The sequence below is a fragment of the Ambystoma mexicanum genome, chromosome 3p (assembly GCF_040938575.1).
Source record: "Ambystoma mexicanum isolate Mex_15411 chromosome 3p, UKY_AmexF1_1, whole genome shotgun sequence".
NCBI classification, from domain to species: domain Eukaryota; kingdom Metazoa; phylum Chordata; class Amphibia; order Caudata; family Ambystomatidae; genus Ambystoma; species Ambystoma mexicanum.
This window is the reverse complement of record NC_090925.1, coordinates 351656226-351674020: the sequence shown is the minus strand read 5'-3', so window position 1 is coordinate 351674020 and position 17795 is coordinate 351656226. Positions and strand designations below refer to the sequence as shown.

At 50.3% G+C, this 17795-nt stretch overlaps 1 protein-coding gene and 1 pseudogene across 4 annotated transcripts in view; one reads left to right on the top strand and one right to left on the bottom strand.

Moving 5' to 3' along the window:
- BCL2L1 (BCL2 like 1) overlaps nucleotides 1-17795 on the top strand; it is a 542774-nt gene that overhangs the window by 491264 nt on the left and 33715 nt on the right. The gene's annotated exons all lie outside the window — the stretch shown is intronic.
- Nucleotides 13938-14671, bottom strand: LOC138581456 (ATP-dependent Clp protease proteolytic subunit, mitochondrial pseudogene; annotated as a pseudogene).

Genomic DNA, 17795 nt, shown 5'->3' with positions numbered 1-17795 from the left:
CAACTTTAAAAAGTCCTCCAAAGCCATTTTCCTTGGAGACATCAACCTTGGCCTCAATGACGCCAAAGACCCTGCGGCCAAAGCTCTTGACACAGCCCTAGCCACCCTAGGATTCATCAACACCATCACTAACCCCACACACACCCTAGGCAGATCTCTAGACTGGATCGCCCACCACAATTGTCCCCTCACAGTCACAGGCAACACCCCCACCCCTTGGTCTGATCACCACACCATCACCTTCAACATCCCCACCACGACAACCACCGCCCACTCCCCTCTACCCTTACCTCCAGCCCTTACAAGGAGTGCCCGTCAACTGACCAAAGAAAGACTCTTTCCCTTCTTACAGGGACCTGCCTTCAGAGCCCCATTCCCCAACGACCCAGAAACCCTGGCCAAAAACTACGATACTGCCATCACGGCAGCAATCAATACCATCGCCCCACTTAAACCACGCAAAACCAAACCCACTAGACATGCTAATGCGTGGTTCACCCAAGACCTTCTAAAACTACGCATCGACAAACGAGCAGCATTAGCTCTTTGGCAAACTTCCCGGGATGATAAAGACAAACTCAACTTCAAATCCCTTGCAAATAATTATAAGAAAGCCATCATTAAAGCCAAAGCTAAATCTTTTGAAGATAGAATCACGGAGGCCAAATCGAACACCAAGGAAATGTTCGCCATATTCAGGGAACTTGAAACCCCCACACCCACCCCCCAAAACTTCACCAAGGATAAAGAATGGTGTGACAACATCCAAACAGCCATGCACAATAAGATCAGCACCCTCCAAGCCAAAATCGTGAACACCAAACTATCACTTTCCACCCACACTACACCCTCCCCGCCACCACCGCCCCCCTCACCCTCAGAGGCCCCACCCACCTTCTCTTTTAAAACCATCCAAGAAAAAGACATGATCAACATCATGAAAAACATAAAACCCTCCAATTGCAAAGGCGACCCCTGTCCTGCCTCCATCATCAAAGACTGTGCAGACACCCTGGCGCCCTTCCTAACAGCCTTCGTCAACGTCTCCTTCACCACAGGGAAAGTCCCCACATGCCTCAAGAAAGCATGGGTCCGACCCCTCATAAAGAAACCCACACTCAACCCCACCTCCCCTAATAACTACCGCCCCATCACCACTGTCCCTTTCCTCCTCAAGATTCTAGACAAAGCAGCCTACCTGCAGGTCCAGCACTTCCTTGAAGAACAGAACCTCCTTGGACTGAGACAATCCGGCTTTCGCCCAAGACACAGGACAGAGACTGCCCTACTCGACCTTAAAAACAAAATGGACGACGCAAGGGACCAAGGCAAACCTGTCTTGCTCCTTCTCCTGGACCTGTCGGCAGCCTTTGATCTTGTATCCCACGACATCCTCTACCACCACCTCTCCTCCACAGCCAACTTCTCTCAAGAAGCCACCACATGGATCACCTCCTTCCTCCAAGGCAGGACCATGCAGGTCTTCTCTGACCTAGCCAAGGCATCACCCTCCATCATGCTATGTGGGGTGCCCCAAGGCTCCTGCCTCTCCCCCACCCTCTATAACATCTTCACCCGCCCCCTCTTCCTCATCGCCATGAGCATCTCTTACTCCAACTATGCTGACGATACACAGATCCTTCTCACCCTGACAGGAGACTATGACACGGACTCTGCCACCCTCAACAACATCTACAACACAATCCAAATGTGGATGGCTATCGACGGCCTCTGCCTTAACTCCGACAAAACTGAGCTCCTACTCGTAGGCTCCCCTGACGCCATCAAAAAACTTGACGCACAGTTTAGTCACTTCACTATTGACTCAATCAAGATCCCAGTACTAGACACAGTAAAAACACTAGGCGTCTACTTAGACTCCGACTTATCCATGACCAGACAAGTAAACGCCATTGCTTCCTCTGCTGCTTACCATGCAAAACTCCTTAACGCAATCAGACCTTATCTGTCAAAAGAAACATGCACTAACATAGCCAGGGCCATAACTGGCTCGCGGCTTGATTATTGCAATAGTCTCTTCCTAGGGACCTCCAACAAAAACCTTGAGAAGCTCCAAGTAATACAGAACAATGCCCTGCGTGCTGCACAAGGCATTGCCAAGAGAGAGCACATCATCGCTGCCAGAAAAGCATCCCACTGGCTCCTCATAAAGGAAAGGATCTTATTCAAAGCTCTAAGCATCACCCACAAATGCGTCCATCTTGCCGCCCCAATGTACCTTTCCCAGAGGATCCACCCGGTCTCCTCTGCAAGACCCATCAGGTCACCCTATGCCAGCATGCTCTCAGTACCCAGGGTAAAAAGAGCCAGAGCAGGCGGCTCTAGCTTCCCGTACCTCGCTGCCGTACACTGGAACACCCTCCCTAGATCCTTGTGCTCTGAACCCTCACTGGCCGCCTTTCGGAAAGCCTTGAAAACTACCCTGTTCACCTAACAAACATATGCCTAGCCTTCATGAATGTTCATGTTTTGCTGCATTACGTGGTATGTCACCACCTATATCTGATCACAGGTCACTGCCTCACTGTTAACCCAAGGCACAACCTTTACCCTTTGTAACTAAGTTTTCCTTACAAGTAACAGTGCCACAATGCCCCCGGGCTGTCTGCGCGCTATATAAATGTAATAAATAAATAAATAAACGGTAGTTTCAACCATAGGGTATTTGCCCAGAGTTTCTCAAGCAAGCACCTTTGTGGTGCCTGACTCCCCTGTAGCTGGCTTTCCTTCTCGTATGGAAATAACAGTTCTTTGTACTTTCCTCATTATCACGTTTTGCTACTTTTGTTCAAACACAGTTCGGTTTCCTATCGACTCTCCCTCAACTCACCGGCTGTGATGAACCTCTTGGCTTTTGTCTCTGGAGTCGAGGCTGGTACCACGGTGGCAAGCGTCTCCCCTCTGCTTGGTTAACAGCAGAGGAGGAGGGCCCGGTGTATCTGCTGCAACACATGGTGGCTTTTGTTCGTGGCCTTACGATTTCTTCTGTGGAGGTTTCACGGGCCTGGCTTGGAAAGGGCATGGTCGCTTCAATCCTTGTCACCCACTCGGTTCTTTCCATCTTTCTCCTCCTCTTGAACTGCAGTGCTGAGTTAGCTCTCTCATCATGCGGTCTGCCTTGCCCATCCTGTGCTCGCATGCTCCACCTTTTATCCCTGTGGGGAAGGGAAAGGGTCGTTAAATGTGTGTGGTTCTGGTCAATTTCCTGACCATTCTGCCTTCTGTTGGGACATGTCAGGTAAACGGCTCTAGTGTTAGTCCGTTGTCTTTCATGGTGTGTGAAAGTGGTCATGTGGAAAAGGGGGCGGGGGGCAGTGTTTCTGAATATCCTACGTGGTAGGATAGGGAAAAGGTATTGGAAGAAGGCGATACCGCGTCTCACTAGTCGGTGTCCCACATGCACTCCCTGAGGACTCGCCCCATCCAGGTGATCCTCGGTCACTGGTCCACCCCCAGGAAGTGGATCCAATAGCGATTGCTGTGTCTTGACCACCTAGATGACGGATCCCAGGGACTAGTTTGGGAGACACTTTCAGGTTTCTCACACCTGCTATGGAAGCCAGGTACCAGCAGCAAGACCTGGTGCCATTTATGAGATCAGATGAGTTGCAGTAAGTTTTTCATTCTATGTTTGCCTTGAATGTACAGTTCTCTGATGATCTTGGTCTTATTCATGCTGTAAATCAAAACCTATTGCCCCAATAAAGTTGTGGTAATTGGGGACACATTCCAGTATTCACATGAAGCAACAGTCTGCCCTGGCCACTAATCTGCAATCCACCTTTTGCAGCAGTCGATGTCCCCATGACTGGGCTATATATGCGCATAGGACCGTTCACGAAAATAGCCTGTGCACACCGAAACCAAATGAGTCTCCCCATTGCCCATAAAGCTCTGCCTGCCCATCTGATTACAAATGCAGGTAGAAAAGTTTTGTTGGGCAGCGGATAGAGAGCGCAAAGTTCCAGGGTCCGTTATCTGTTGCTGCCGGACTGCTGTCTCTTTTACATTGTGTACCACAATAGCTGTTCCGCTCAGCTGGGTGATATATTGAGTTTTGGAGATATATCTATCTATTTTCAAAGTTGATATAGGATGAGACAATTTTGTTAACATCGAGATATATACATTATTACATATACTGCAATTTTTTTTTAATTTACATTTTGATATTCACACAGCTGTATACATTCTCAAACAGGAAGGGGAATTTGGTATTAGCAGCTATTTTGATAAATGAAATAAAGGTGCCTGTGACATCTTGCATTTAGTTGGAGGCTTACAACTGAGCATTTAACCCACATAAACCATATCAAGATGCATATCGCCATTCAGCCTACAAAAAATCGAGATATGACTTTTGCTCCACGTTGCCCAGCCCTAGGCCTGCCCCATACTCATTGAGCTTTATATCCATAGACCAAGGAGAGACGTGGCCTAGCGTCTCAGCTGCCAGACTTGTGTGGTCACAACGAGCAGCAGCTATGTTCAGCTTTGTTTATTTGCATAGCTACTAAAATAACCCTGCAGAGTTGCACTTGCAGCTTGAGGTTTTGCAACTGTTTATTAGGGGGGATTGTGCAGGAGGGCAGGTGTATCAAACCGGAGAGGTTGTGCCCTGAATCTGACAACAAGAAAAAGACGGAAACCAACCCGAGAGGTTTGGCGCTACCGGTCAAGTTGGGTGGGGCGGGGGGGGGGGGGGGAAGACCCTAAACTGGCAGTCAGGCTTTGTAGGTAAACGTTATCATGAGACCTATCAAACTGTCCCCGAGATTCCAGGCTGTCCACGTAGTGCTACAGAAAAAAGATGGCAACATACCCGGGAGCAGGGCCGGCCGAACGCCCGGGGCGCCATTAGCCCCCTGCCATGCCACCTCAGGGGAGTCTTTTAAGGCCTTCCCCGTGCTGGTGTGGTGGAAGAAGGCGCAGCAGGTGCCCTATTGCTAAATGCGCCCTGCCAACGCGGGCGCATTTTAACAGGGTGCTGATGCTTTCGCATCGGCAACCTATTGAGGTGATTACCTGCCTGCTCCGGGAGCGAGGTGGTTCATTCAAAAAGGGCGCTCATGCTTTGACAGTAGAGCCCTATAACTCCCTGCTATGGCGCCGGAGCGGGCAGTTAAAATGAATGCCACCCCACACCCCAGCTACCACCTCTAAGGCCGGAACTGCCCTGGAGGTTGCGTGCTACAGGTAGAAGTCTGAGTTTTAAGGGGGCCGGGGCCCGGCAGTCTCCAGCAAACGCTCCCGAGCCGGGGCCCACATCTGACTAGCCCCAGCCAGCCGACACCTCATGCAGCCTGTGTAGAGGCTACACGGTTACTCGAGCTGCCTGCAAGTGTCAGGAAACAAAGAAAAGGCACTGCCTTTTCTTTTTTTCTAAACCGAAGTACTGACAGCTGCAAGCAGCAGGCGTTACCATGCAGTGCGGGATGCCTGAAGTATGTACTCTAAACAGGAGGGCTGGACTGCCCAGCTCTCATTTTTGCTTGAGTAATTAACTAGTCCTCACACAGGGCACAGTCGGACTGGGACAAGAAAAAGGGCCTGGTCACCCAAAAAAAAGTGGCCCAACCTTCACGACTATTGACCTGTGACATCACCGGAAGTGATGTCATTTGATCCCACCTCAAAGTGACATCCCAGGAAGATGAAACACGACCTTTCACCCCATGACAAAACAGGAAGTGGCATCAAATAGCGTTGTTCCCAAGTACACTAAATTACTGTGAATCCAAGCAGACGTCCAAGGCCAAATGATATGTCATTGGATAGCACTTACGCTTAAGCTCTTTTTTTATAGAACAAATATGCATACAATATCACACAACCTGTGTTGGTACTCATTTATCGACCTAAGGAGGATGAAAGGCTTTTTTCTACCAAACCGGCTCAGGCATGGACAGAAACCGGCCCCACTTTCTAGGGGCGATTTCGGCCCGGCCACTTCGGCCCAGGGGCCAATCCAATCCTGACCCAGGGTAATGACTAGTTACTCGAAAACAAAAGGAGAGACTGGGCTCTCCAGCCCTCCTGTTTCAAGTGCAGACATTTCATTCAAGGAGCCCACTGGTTAAAGCAGGCTCCTTGAATGAAAGGACTGCGTGCGGCCGGGGAGGGTGGGGGGCACGGGGGATTGGTTTGGGGGTACACTGGTGTCGCACCTTTTGGTGCGCCCAGCCACTCTTTTTTAAGAGGGGCTGGGTGCATCAAAGGTAATAATGCTAGTGTGCCCCAGCTCCAAGTTTTACCAGCCACTCCCCCCGCCTTTAATTGAGGGGGGGGGCTCTCGTTGGGGGCGTGTCCTTAGGCCACGCCCCCTAAATAGCCCCCCCCCCCCAAACCCCCTCGATTTCCAAACCCACTTAGCACTGGTAGAAGATAACCGGATGTGATGGAAAGCAGTTTCGTTTGTAAGTAGGGGTTAACCCGAGGTCTGTGGAAAGAGACAGATCGCTTTCTGACTTTCAAGCAGTGACCGGAACAAGGTGGATCAGACCAAGTGAGGCCGACCCCGTACAGCCCATGTAGAAGGGGACTGTGAAGTTGCAGCAAGTGGCCCAGCTCTGCTGCTGAAGTTAAACGGAGAGACCAATCCATCTTCGCAGAACTAGAGTCGGGGGACTTTCGACCCACGGATGGTGGTGCGCTCCAGACCGCCTCTTTGCCGTGGGAAGAGCTGAAACGGGAGGCGTTTTCTTTTCTGCTACTTAAAATAGAAAGGAACGAAAGTGCTTTGTCTTGTGAGACAAGAAAACGGCTTCCTGTTTCAACCCGAGAAGAAAATGTTCGCTGACCCCCCAGGGAGGTGAAAAAGCGATCAGGGAGTGGGGCCGGATATGCTACTTCCTGGCAGCGGGATAGAATGACAGCAGAAGCTCTCTCATAGCCAACCGCCGAGGAGTCACGGCAGGTGACTCCCACCTTGGTATTTGCCAGTGGGGTTCTCTACTGCGCAGGTTTCAATTTGAACCTTAAGAAGTACACTTCTACCCCCACAGCAAGCCATAACTGTTGTCACATCTCGGTCGAAGTACATCGCTCTGTCGGCTTACGAGAGTGATGTTATGTTGTGGCGTCCATTAATACCCACTCCATATGCTCTACTCCTCTCTTAATCGTACTGTAGGATGAATCCAGGTCGCTCGTGAGCAGTCTTGAATTGGCAGTGCCCTTGGGCAGGCGGTTGGTACAAGCTGATCTGAGCGATGAGATGGGAGTGGGTGCTGTTTGTCTTGTCACTGGCCTTGGTTCTGGAGCCAGCGCGTCTAGGCTGCCATCCCAAACCGTTACAGCGGAGCAGACGGTGACACCGGAGCCGTGTTCCCTGAACCTGGCAGCATGGCATATACGGATTTATTTTTTTCTACCGTCAGTCAGCAGGATTTGTACATTTATTATTAGTGTTGCTTTGACTATGAGGACACCAAGTGCGTAATAGGATTTCAAGGCCCTGATCTCTGCCCCTTCCCCCATACCCTCTCCTGCCTTGCCAACCTTCTGCCCCACCACCTGCACACTCGCCTCACTGGCTGAAGATCATTCACCACTGAACGACCCACTGATCCTTCATGCTGAACTCCACAATTAAATTCCCGCCCACCCTCTTTGCCATTGCTCATCCAATCCTTTCCATCAGACATCACCCACCCCTCCCCCTACCACCAATGAAAAGCCTGGTGGTCCACTTCATTTATCGCCTGCACAGCTAGAACTGCACACGCTCGCCATCTCAGCACTTGTATGTCTAATTCTTGCTTTGCATTTAACAAGTCATGAACCTCATCAAGGCTTGCCTATTGCAGCATCCTTCTTTTTGCCCTCTGCAATACTCTCCACCAACCCCCCTTCCCCACTTTCCTCCTGCCCCCTCTATCCAACTTGCCCCGCCCCACTTCCCTGAAGACCCAAATGCCGTTGCCACTTCTCGAGACTGCAGACCCACCCTGACCTTATTATGCCATCAAACCCACCAGTTTACAGGCAAAAAGCGGATCCTTAGTCCAACTCCTTTGCCTAGTATATAAAAATCATCAATGGCTTAAACCTTGGCAAGTCTAGCGCTCTGCACTCGCTGACTCAGGATAATGCAAGCCTCCCAGTGCAACCTTGAGATTCAGATCCCTCGGCCACCTACCCTACCCGCAGGCCATGAGACCTATGTTCAGTGTTCATGCTACATTCAGGGCACTGAAAACCTTCGAGATCATGAGCAAATGTAGCTTCTTGACTTCTCTTAACTCTTCCTTGCAGCAACATGTGACGCTGCGACTCTTTCCTGATGAGTGCAGTACTTTTCCACACCCTGAACACTTGGTCTGTTGGGAACAAAGGTGTAACTGCTAAGCTCTGGTTCTGCGTGAATGCCACACATTCCCGAAAGCAATACTCTTTGAGCGTGTGGAGACCCAGATTGAAAGTGGCAGAGACACTAAAAGAGGGGATCCTTCGGTGGTTATGAAAATCCCTTAACCTTTACCTTGGAACTCTCCTTCCTCTGACCTTCACAGGGTGGGGGCTTGGAGCTGACAAATTCCCAAACTCACTTGGAGCTATGCCTGCGCTAACCACAAGCTATTTGCCCTCTACTAGCTTTCCCACCAGCAATAAGCCGTACTCTCACAGTGAAAGACTGTAGATGTATGGTAATGAGGTCCCTCCCATTTCTCGGTAGAGAACCCCCCCCCGCCCCAACACCGGCCTCCGTCCACCCCCCCCCCCCCTCCCCGAGGATTTGTGCTTCCTTTTACCAGAACCTCTTGAACACCTGTGCCCAGACCCTTGGTTTTGTTGATGCTGCTTACCATTTGCCCCATTGAGCAGTGTGATATTTTAAACGTAGCTGCTGTCTCTGGAAGTAGATCGAGACGATTGGGTTTGATGGTAGTCGGTTTGAGGTGAACATTAAGGTCGATTAGACAAGGCTTTAATGTTCTCAAAGGAAAGACTGTCTGTGTCCTGTTTGAGATGGGAATCCAAGGAACTGGAGACACTACTCCAGTAGGCCTGTCTCAATGTTGTGTGCACTTCAAATCACTTTTTGAGCTGTTGCTTCTCTCCTTGTAACTCTGCATTGTCAAATTGTGCACACACTCTGAGGTTGTCCAATGTTATCAGCCGCCCCAACCCCCCCCCCCCCCCAACCCTCTCCTGGCTTCTGCAATCCTTCATCTGTTACTATGCGGTCTGTATCCTAAACGCGTGTGTTTGCAGATTGGTGCCCGAGTCTTGGTTGTCTGCCCCCATATTGTTCTTTTGCTTTTTCTTTAGAGCATAGTTTTCCGTTTTCCTCGTGTTCCCTGCCAGAAGTCATGGTTTGAAGCCACACACTGGGGCACAAGTGGATTATTTTGATTTTTGTTTTTGTTAATCCGGCTTTGAGTTCTGTGCTTTCTTGGCACTTGCACCTGACTGGCAGACTGCTTTGCGCCAGACATGAAGATCCCCTTCGGGGAACATATGCTTATTTGAGGACCACGTGCACAAGGTGTTTCTAGGCGGATAAGCGTACAGGTGAACTGCAGATGAAATCAGGCCTGCTACCTAACACTGAACGATAAGAGTGGTTGAAGCCTTGGTCACCAACCTTCACCGCTCACAGATCGGGGTGGGACTAATACTTATAGCCTAAGGCTGGCGCCTATTACCCTGGACTGCTGCAACTGCATTCCTGATGCCAGTCCGTTGCTGGTGGTGGAGCAGGGAGGGGGCGGGGGGCTTCAGGGCCTTTGAGGATTTGGGCCCAAATGTCCAGAGACCCTTGGTCTAACCGGACATTGTGATACCATCTGGGAATTCATTTGTCCCTGCCCAGAACCCTCTGGAGTGATCGCAACTCCACTCCCCATGAATTGGATCAGGGGGGTGGCGGGGGGGGTGGCCTTGTGCCAAGGGTTCCCCTCGAGAGGACCGTGGTGCGCCATCCCATGCTTCAAGTGGGGGCCAAGTTCCTTGTGCAATTTTCTTTCTGGTTCCCAAGGCTGAAGGGTACTTTCACCTGGCGGCTCTTACGGACGTTGACTCATTCATTCCATCATGACACGCTTGTATAGGGCGATTCCTATGGTATGGACCAGGCCTTCTTGGCCTCAAGGATGCGTTTTTTCAAAATTCCGATCTGTTCCAGTTGCCGGTCCTTCCTGGGATTCTCAGGTTGAGGTAGACGATCTCTGTGTCAGGCCCTCCGTTCAGACTCTGCACCTGGGATTTTTCAGAGATCTTGCAGCCTTTGACATGTTACATCTCCAGGGAGTCGGAGTACCCCTCCTGGGCGGCCTGCTCCTCAGGACGTCCTCCGGCTCAAGGCTGCAGATGCTTTTACAGCTGACTTGGGGTTTTCCTCGACTGGAGCAAGTCGCCTGTCTCCCCGTCCCAGGTTCCCTGCTTGATGGAGGTTTGGTTTCTGGACAAGAGGTAAAGAGTTATGTTGCCTTGGGACTCGGGCCTGTGTTTGGGCGTAAGAGCACCAGCAAGAGCGTTTCTCAGGCCTCTAGGTCAAATGGCATCCTGCATACCCCTGGTACCATGGCCAAGATTCCATCTGTGGCCACTCTTGCCTCATTTTAGAGAGGGGAGGACCTGCACTTCGACAATTTGGATTCCAGTAGGGTAATCCCTAAGGCAAAGGTTGCAAGGGTGATTGCAGCCTGAGGTCCTGCTGAATGGATTCCCCTGTTTCAGGCCTGACCATAGTTCCTCCTGATGGTGACATGTGGAGATGGGAGCTGTACGGCTGGATATGACGGTGCTGGGATGCTGCTAAGGCGTTCAATTGGTTGGAAATGGTTGCATCCTTTCTGTCTGTTGGGATGTTTTGCCCTTCTCTCAGTGGGACAGTGCTGGTTTTGCTGGCGGACGATCCCGCATCTGTCATATTTCCATAGAACGTGGGTGGGGGGTGCCGATCCCTGTCCCTGGGGAGTCGGAGTCTGGCGGGATCTCTGGGGTACAGGGCTGAAAGGACTGAAGGCGGTGCATATCTGGGTCTGGCCTACGCTAGGGTGGACAAGCTCATTGGGGTTCACATACAAGATCTGTGTACCGAGGATGGAAGTCTTCATGGGTATTTGCATGTGGTTTTCGCGTCTGCCTGGTGTTTGGAGGGGGGTCATTTCCTGTCACTGATACCAACCCTGATTCCTCTGGGGAGATTGGGTGGAGCCATCAGGGTGTCTGTGGTGCTGTCTTGGTGTGCTTGGAACGTTCACGGGTATTTCGTGATGTGGACAGCCTCTTCGCATTTGGAGCCCCTAGGCTGGTCCTGTAGGACTCGGTCCTAACCATTGAGAGTTGGGTTCGAGACATGAAGTGAAAGTACTGGCCTATCGGTCCATGGAGTGGATCCCTGTACCGTCCTCCTGGACCCAGGCTACTTAATGGGTGGAAGCTCTGGGGGCAGGGGGTCATGATTGAAGAACTTTGTAGGGCTGCTGCGTGGGCCACTCCAGGTACCAACTCCAGCACTTTAGGTTGGCTTTGCACAGGATGTGTGCACAGCCCTTCGGTTCAGGGGTACTGGGGGGCTGCTGCCTTCTGACACGTTTGTTCTTTTTGCGTCTTGAGTGGTGCTGGGAACGGTTGTGTATCTGGCCCATTCAGCATGCTTTATTTGGTGTACCTCACATGGAAGTACTGGGATGAGGAAGAAGCATGTGGGGATTACTTACAGTAATTGTCATTACTCCCAGTTCTACTCTTCCCCGTCACAGTACTGTAGTCCTGCCTCCCGACTTGGGTTGTGCATTGGGTAGGTTAACTGTGGCCTGTCGGTTAAGAGATGCATTATACCTCCCGAGGAGGGGTGGGACTTAACACATTGGACAGAGGATTCCTGGGGAGGTAGGACACCGCACATGTAAGTACAGTGACGAGGAAGAGCAGGACTCGGCGTAATGAAGATTACTGATAAGTAATCTCACCTCCTCCCCACGCACCCCAATTCCAGTGATGTCCTGGCCATCGAATGCCTCGTGAATGCTCGTGTTTTGTGACGCTGCATGGCATATTGTGGTCTTCTAGCACTTCTCCCGACTGCAGTGCGAATTTATTCTTTGTCAGGCACGTCTCTGGATTTTTTTTCAAGCATTCAGATTACTTCTGTGATAGATGTCCATTTTTTTGATTGCATGCATTTTGTTAAACCACTCACCTTTTCCTAGTGGTCTACTACCCAGACCCTGACACGTGGGCTCGGTCTGATTCGTTATTGGCCTTTTGGCTCCGTTTGTTCACTTCTTTCCAATTGCGAGTTCTTGGTCCAGGATATCCCTTCTCCGACTCCTTGTTATCCGAGTGAGCCAGTAATAATTTGACTGTTTAATTGGTGCACTAACTTCCATAATGGTATCTTACAAATAAAAGCAAGGAGCCACTCTGTGGCATGCAGCACGCCTAAACAAGCGCTGCCCAATGTCCTGTCCTAGTTCACCAAGAAGTGTAAACCCTGCTAGAGGAGGTCTCCCTAAAGTGTTTATACTGGGAGTTCGCAGCCTCCCTTCTGCTACTCCAACCTCTCCTTGTGCACCTTAGCCCAAGATTGAAATGACGAGCGATCCCAGGGGTCCCACCCTGCCTATCACTAAATGGCAGAAATCCACTGGCCTACCTGTAACATCTCCGAGCAAAGCATGTATTATCTGCTATGCCTAGCAACGGGACCCGGTTTGCCTGCTTCTCCGAGTGAGGTGTGTGCTTGTGATGGCCAGACGGTCTACCTGTTATTTATACTCCTAAACTTGTCTCCTTATCACTGTCTCACACGTGCCATTATGCGGACTTGCTGTGTCTCCTACCGGTGCTAGACTTTAGGCTTTCCTGCGTGTCACCATCTCTGAGGGAGACCTGCATTTTCTTGGCCGGGTCCATTCTGCCAACCCCCAGCCATCTTGGCAGGATGATTCTTCAGCATTCTGGCCTTCCTTCAGCTCTCTTCGAAAGAAAGGTTGCACCAGCTGTGCCACATCTCCAAAGTCTACAGCTGGGCCAACCTGCCCCTACCTCAGTTTCAAAGGGAGGCCATCATCCTTCATCTCTGGCTTCTAGGCCTGTTCAGGTCTGCTCTTCAAAGTATGTGTTGTATATTGTGGTGTGGATCGTGCAGATGCGCACCCCCCGCGCGCCCCTGCACTGCAGATTTTTATTTGTTTGAAAAAACATTTTTTTGTTTATTTTTTTGTTTTTTTTACTGTTCCTACACTCTCGGATCGGCTTTTCATAAAAACACCCGTCAAAAAAAACGACTGCCAATGAAACTACGTCGTACCCTGCAGATAGCCCCAGGGATCCAGGTGTGCAGGAGTCCTGACCATTCACGGAGGCGGGCTAAGGTTCCTGAGTTCCAAGAGGTGGGGGAATTCTAGAGTTCACTGGCTCCAAGAGCCATGTAAGTCTGGCTCCTCTGTGTGCCTATCCGAGAATACAACTGCCATTGAACTGATGCAGCAGAAGGTGCATTCTTTTTTTATTTTTTTTAATGTTTTTTTTTCTCATTTTATTTTTTGCAAATCTCAATTGCTTCGTAGAGAACAAGCTGCAACATCTTTTGCGCAACCAGTCTGTGGAAAATGTTCATTTAAACCCAAAAAACATGCAGCTATACTTTGAGGGTTCTCACTGCGGTCCCTCTACACGAGAGCAGGCATGTGGGAGTACAGACCTCTGCCCCCTCCTTGGGTAGGAGGGCAGAGAGAACAATTGTCATAGAAATGTCTATCCGAGGCCTTCATGCCTAGAACTGGGAAACGTCAGTCCTTGGTAGCCTATCTGAGAAACCAAGCACCCTCAACTTGATCTGAGGAGATGTGACCTTTACTCCTTGCCCAAGTTTGTTCTAGCTCTGCCATCCTTTAATTGGTCTGTGACCGCCAACTGTTCACTGCAGGTGGTGTGCAGGCCCTGTCATCTCCTGGGCACTCCTACAGTGCCTTGCAGGAAGCATCTGGCTCCACAGGCTCCTTCTTCACCAGCTCTGGCTCATCCTCCATCATGTGAGGGGTGCACCAACACTTTGTCCAGAATGCTAAACTCCTGGGCCTCCATAGGACTCGTGTAGCGATCCCTCTCCATCACGTTGACCGTCAGCGGCTGCTTTGTATGCCTGGCATAGATGGCATTAATTAGCTTCTTCAGTTTGAGGATTTCCTCAGCCTGGATGGCAATGTCTGTGGCCTTACCCCACACTCCACCTGAGGCTGGTGGGGGGTCATGATACATGAGTCTGGTAGGCAGTGTCTCATGCCCATAGATCCTACAGCGAGAAGCCGAGACCCTATGCTGGCCAGCTGACCCAGAAACCACGTACAGATAGGGTTCAGGATGTACTGCATCGGGTCACAGATCACCAAGCCTGATGTCACAGGGCGACCTGGGCTGTTGATGTACACGTCGATAGGCTTCTTGTGCTCTCGGACTGCAGAAAAAGTAGCTGTGCGACAACCAGACTGACAAGTAGTCATCGATAGGGCCCGTAAGACAGATGATCCTTTCCCTCAAGCCTGGAGTACATATCATACGCCCGCTCTCCGCGCCCTGTCTGCTCCACCACGATGGGGACGAGTGGGCTGCGGCAAAGTGAGGTCTGGTGCAGCTTCCGACAACATGCTGACTCGGCAAGGCTCCCCTGTTGGTTACCCCTAATCACTCCCAACATCCAGCTCGTTCACCTCTGATCGGGAAATGCTAATTAAAAATAATATTCATGCGTACCACCATTTGCATATCTAAGTAGTGAGCCTGGAAGCTGTTTAGCGTCTGTGTGTTATCTGAAGAGCCTGGTTCGCTTGAAACCATGAGATTGTTTTGTGCCCAGGTCACCTGGGTTTATGCAAACATAATAATGAGCGAGTGACTGCATTTGGAGTGTGTCTAAAGGAACGTTGGACACATCTAGAATCCTTTTTTAAAGGATGAGTCCTACATAAGATACACTTTGCATCTCGTGGAAGCTAGGATTGCTGTGCGCTGTGTCCTAGCCCATCATTAGCCAGCAATGGCTCCTGGTTACTGGCTGGTGTCCGCATGATCTGCTCATCAATCCTTCTAGCCCACGGTAAGGCTGGGGACAAATCTGGCTGTTAGCCTTGTGGGTAGCAGCTTCGCTTTCTCGTCGGACAAAAAGCCCTACATTTATTGGGTGAAAGACTAGGGCACTGCTTGCAGGGCACGGGTTCCAGTTTTGCAATGCCTAGGTGAGCATGGGCTGCAGTTTTAGACAAAACCGATTTTTTTTGGGCATATTTATAATGGCCTAGACACGTTTTGCCCCTTGCGTTTTTTTGCAGTTTTGTGCCACTGGGCCGGTAATTGTACTTCCTCTGTGTGGCCGTGGTTACTGGAACACCAGGCTTTCGCTGGTGGGGTGAGATGTGAGGAATTTATGAAATATGCAAAGGCGGCCTGAGCACGAGGAGTGGCATAGTTGAGGGCACTGTCTCTCCGCTGGTGACTCACGAGTTGATGCTTCTCCCGGACTGGTGGGAGCGTCTTGTGTGACGTGTTCTGCCTGCACACTTAACGGGGGCCGTGTGGGTGTGTCTGTAGAGGCAGGTTGGGTGTCTCTGCATGTACTTGACCTGTCGTCACTGCGGAGGTATGTCAAACACTTGACTTGAATGAAGAAAGCTTTCTGCCTTTTCAGCATGTTGGGACACGTCTGCTGGTCACCGAACCCTGGGAGGCTTGGTATTCACCAACCTCCAGAACCCAGCCTCCGGCAATGCGTGTATATTGTTTGTTCTAGTTAATGATGAAATGGGCAGGTGTGGTGTGTCCAGGGCTGTCTTGGTTGTGCCACTGTGTCTGTATTTGCATGGGTAAACAGGCAGATGTATACATGTTAGGGCTATCTTTGCTGTACCACTGCTCTGTATTTGTATTCATTATGGCAAGTCCTGATCGTATCAAAGGAAGTCAGAGGGTCTGCACAGACTCCTTAATGCCCACGGTGCCTGTGAAATGTGTTAAGTCTTAACTCTGTGGTGCTAGTTTGTATTAATGGCCCCAAGCAATCGCTGGGATGGTGTACATGGTCTGTGCAGTGCCCATTGAATTATTGGGAATACATGCCTGGGACAATCTAGTCTGGGAATCCTCTGGGTTGAAGAATGGTCTTGAGTGCACCCGATAGACATGGTAAAACAGTCTAGCATTTATGCCAAGGGCTGCACTGGGAAGCCTGGTCTATTGAGTAGCATCTTGGTGCTCAGTGTCGGAGCAGCTCCTGAGGTTCTACCGTGATCGCAAAAGGAATTCACTGTCGTGCTGGGCTGGGCAACCTGCTGCGCATCTACCATCAAGCCCAACTACTCGCGTCTGCCATGTCACTCCTTTTATTTTATTTGCCTCACAAATGGAATCGAGGCCAGAAGGTTGTGAATCTGTAGTTTGCTCTCAGAACGTTTACTGATGAAGCTGCCACATCTGCTCTACACCCATGTTCAAATGCAAGTACCAGCTGCTTGCAGTAGGTATACATTGAGAATTGTCTCGGGAGGATAGCTTAGGTGCAGCGTGCTCGCATTGGAAGCAAGACGACACGGAGCAACACAGGTTCGATCCCCGGGTCCGCACTTAGAAACCTCTGGGTATTAAGCGTGTTATGAATAACCTATCATATATCATATCATAAAAGGCTGGGATTTCATGATCAACTTAAATAACCTTCTTGGAACGAACGTTGCATACAGTTCCCATAGGCTACTTTCAGGCTGCACTGCAGGTAAGCTATAAACTCCCTAGAGAATTTTAAGTGTAGTAAGGCCCAGTAGTACCACTGCGATCAGTGCAAGGTTGGGTTGTGACAATGTAAATATGTGCCCTGTTGCACATGTTCACTGCTCTGCATCCCACATGAATATTCCGCCATCTAGCGCTACGTTGCATGTTGTACTAGGCGTTTGCCTTCTGGGCCAGAAGGTCCTACAGCTGGATAAAGGGACTTTTGCCAAGTAGGGTCTGTGTGCTGCAGGGCACATTGATTTTGTGAAATGGACAGAAGGCATTCAAGGGGTCGATGTTGTAGGTATTGACTAAAGGAAAAACTATTTCCGTTGGCAAGGATCTCTGCCTTCCCCTTAACATCCTTTTTGTGAGAAAAAACGGCACTTTTGGAGGAAAATAAACTAACGTAACAAAGCTACCAGTAACTAGGTCAAGCTTTGTTACGTTTGTTGTTTTTCCTCAAAGTGTCTTTTTTGCTCACAAAAAGATGTTAAGGGGAAGGCCGTGATCCTTGCCAACGGAGATAGTTTTTCCTTTAGTCAATATCTAAATCGATATCGGGTCAGGGTGTTTCCCACAGCATAGAAGTTCATGGCAGATAGTACAGGATTTCAGAAGCCCACATGGACTGACCAGTTGGTTGCCCGAGACCTTTTTTGTCTGACCTGCCCCCTTCGTTGGGGATGGGGTGGCCTTCATGCTGTGCAGTTCTGTTACTGTGTGCTTTTGGCGAGCATTCAGTGCTGCGCTGCTTCTGCAAAGGTTGCCTCTAGAGCACTTATGTCGTGCCCCTGTCCAAACGCGTTCCGTTACCTACGAGAGATGCTTCGAGCAAAGTCGGCAGTAGCTATTACCCTTCCGCTAAGCCACCTCGGAGCCTGCCCCTATTGCCTCTTCTATTTGGCTTGGTCCTCCTATTGCCCCCAGCCTGCGCTGCATGATAGCCTCCAAGCTAACAAGTGCATCTTATCGGCTGCCACACTCAGTTCCTTTTCTCAGAATAGCAAGCTGCCGTGTAGCCGACTTCTAAGAACATTCTGCGAGTTCAAGGAATC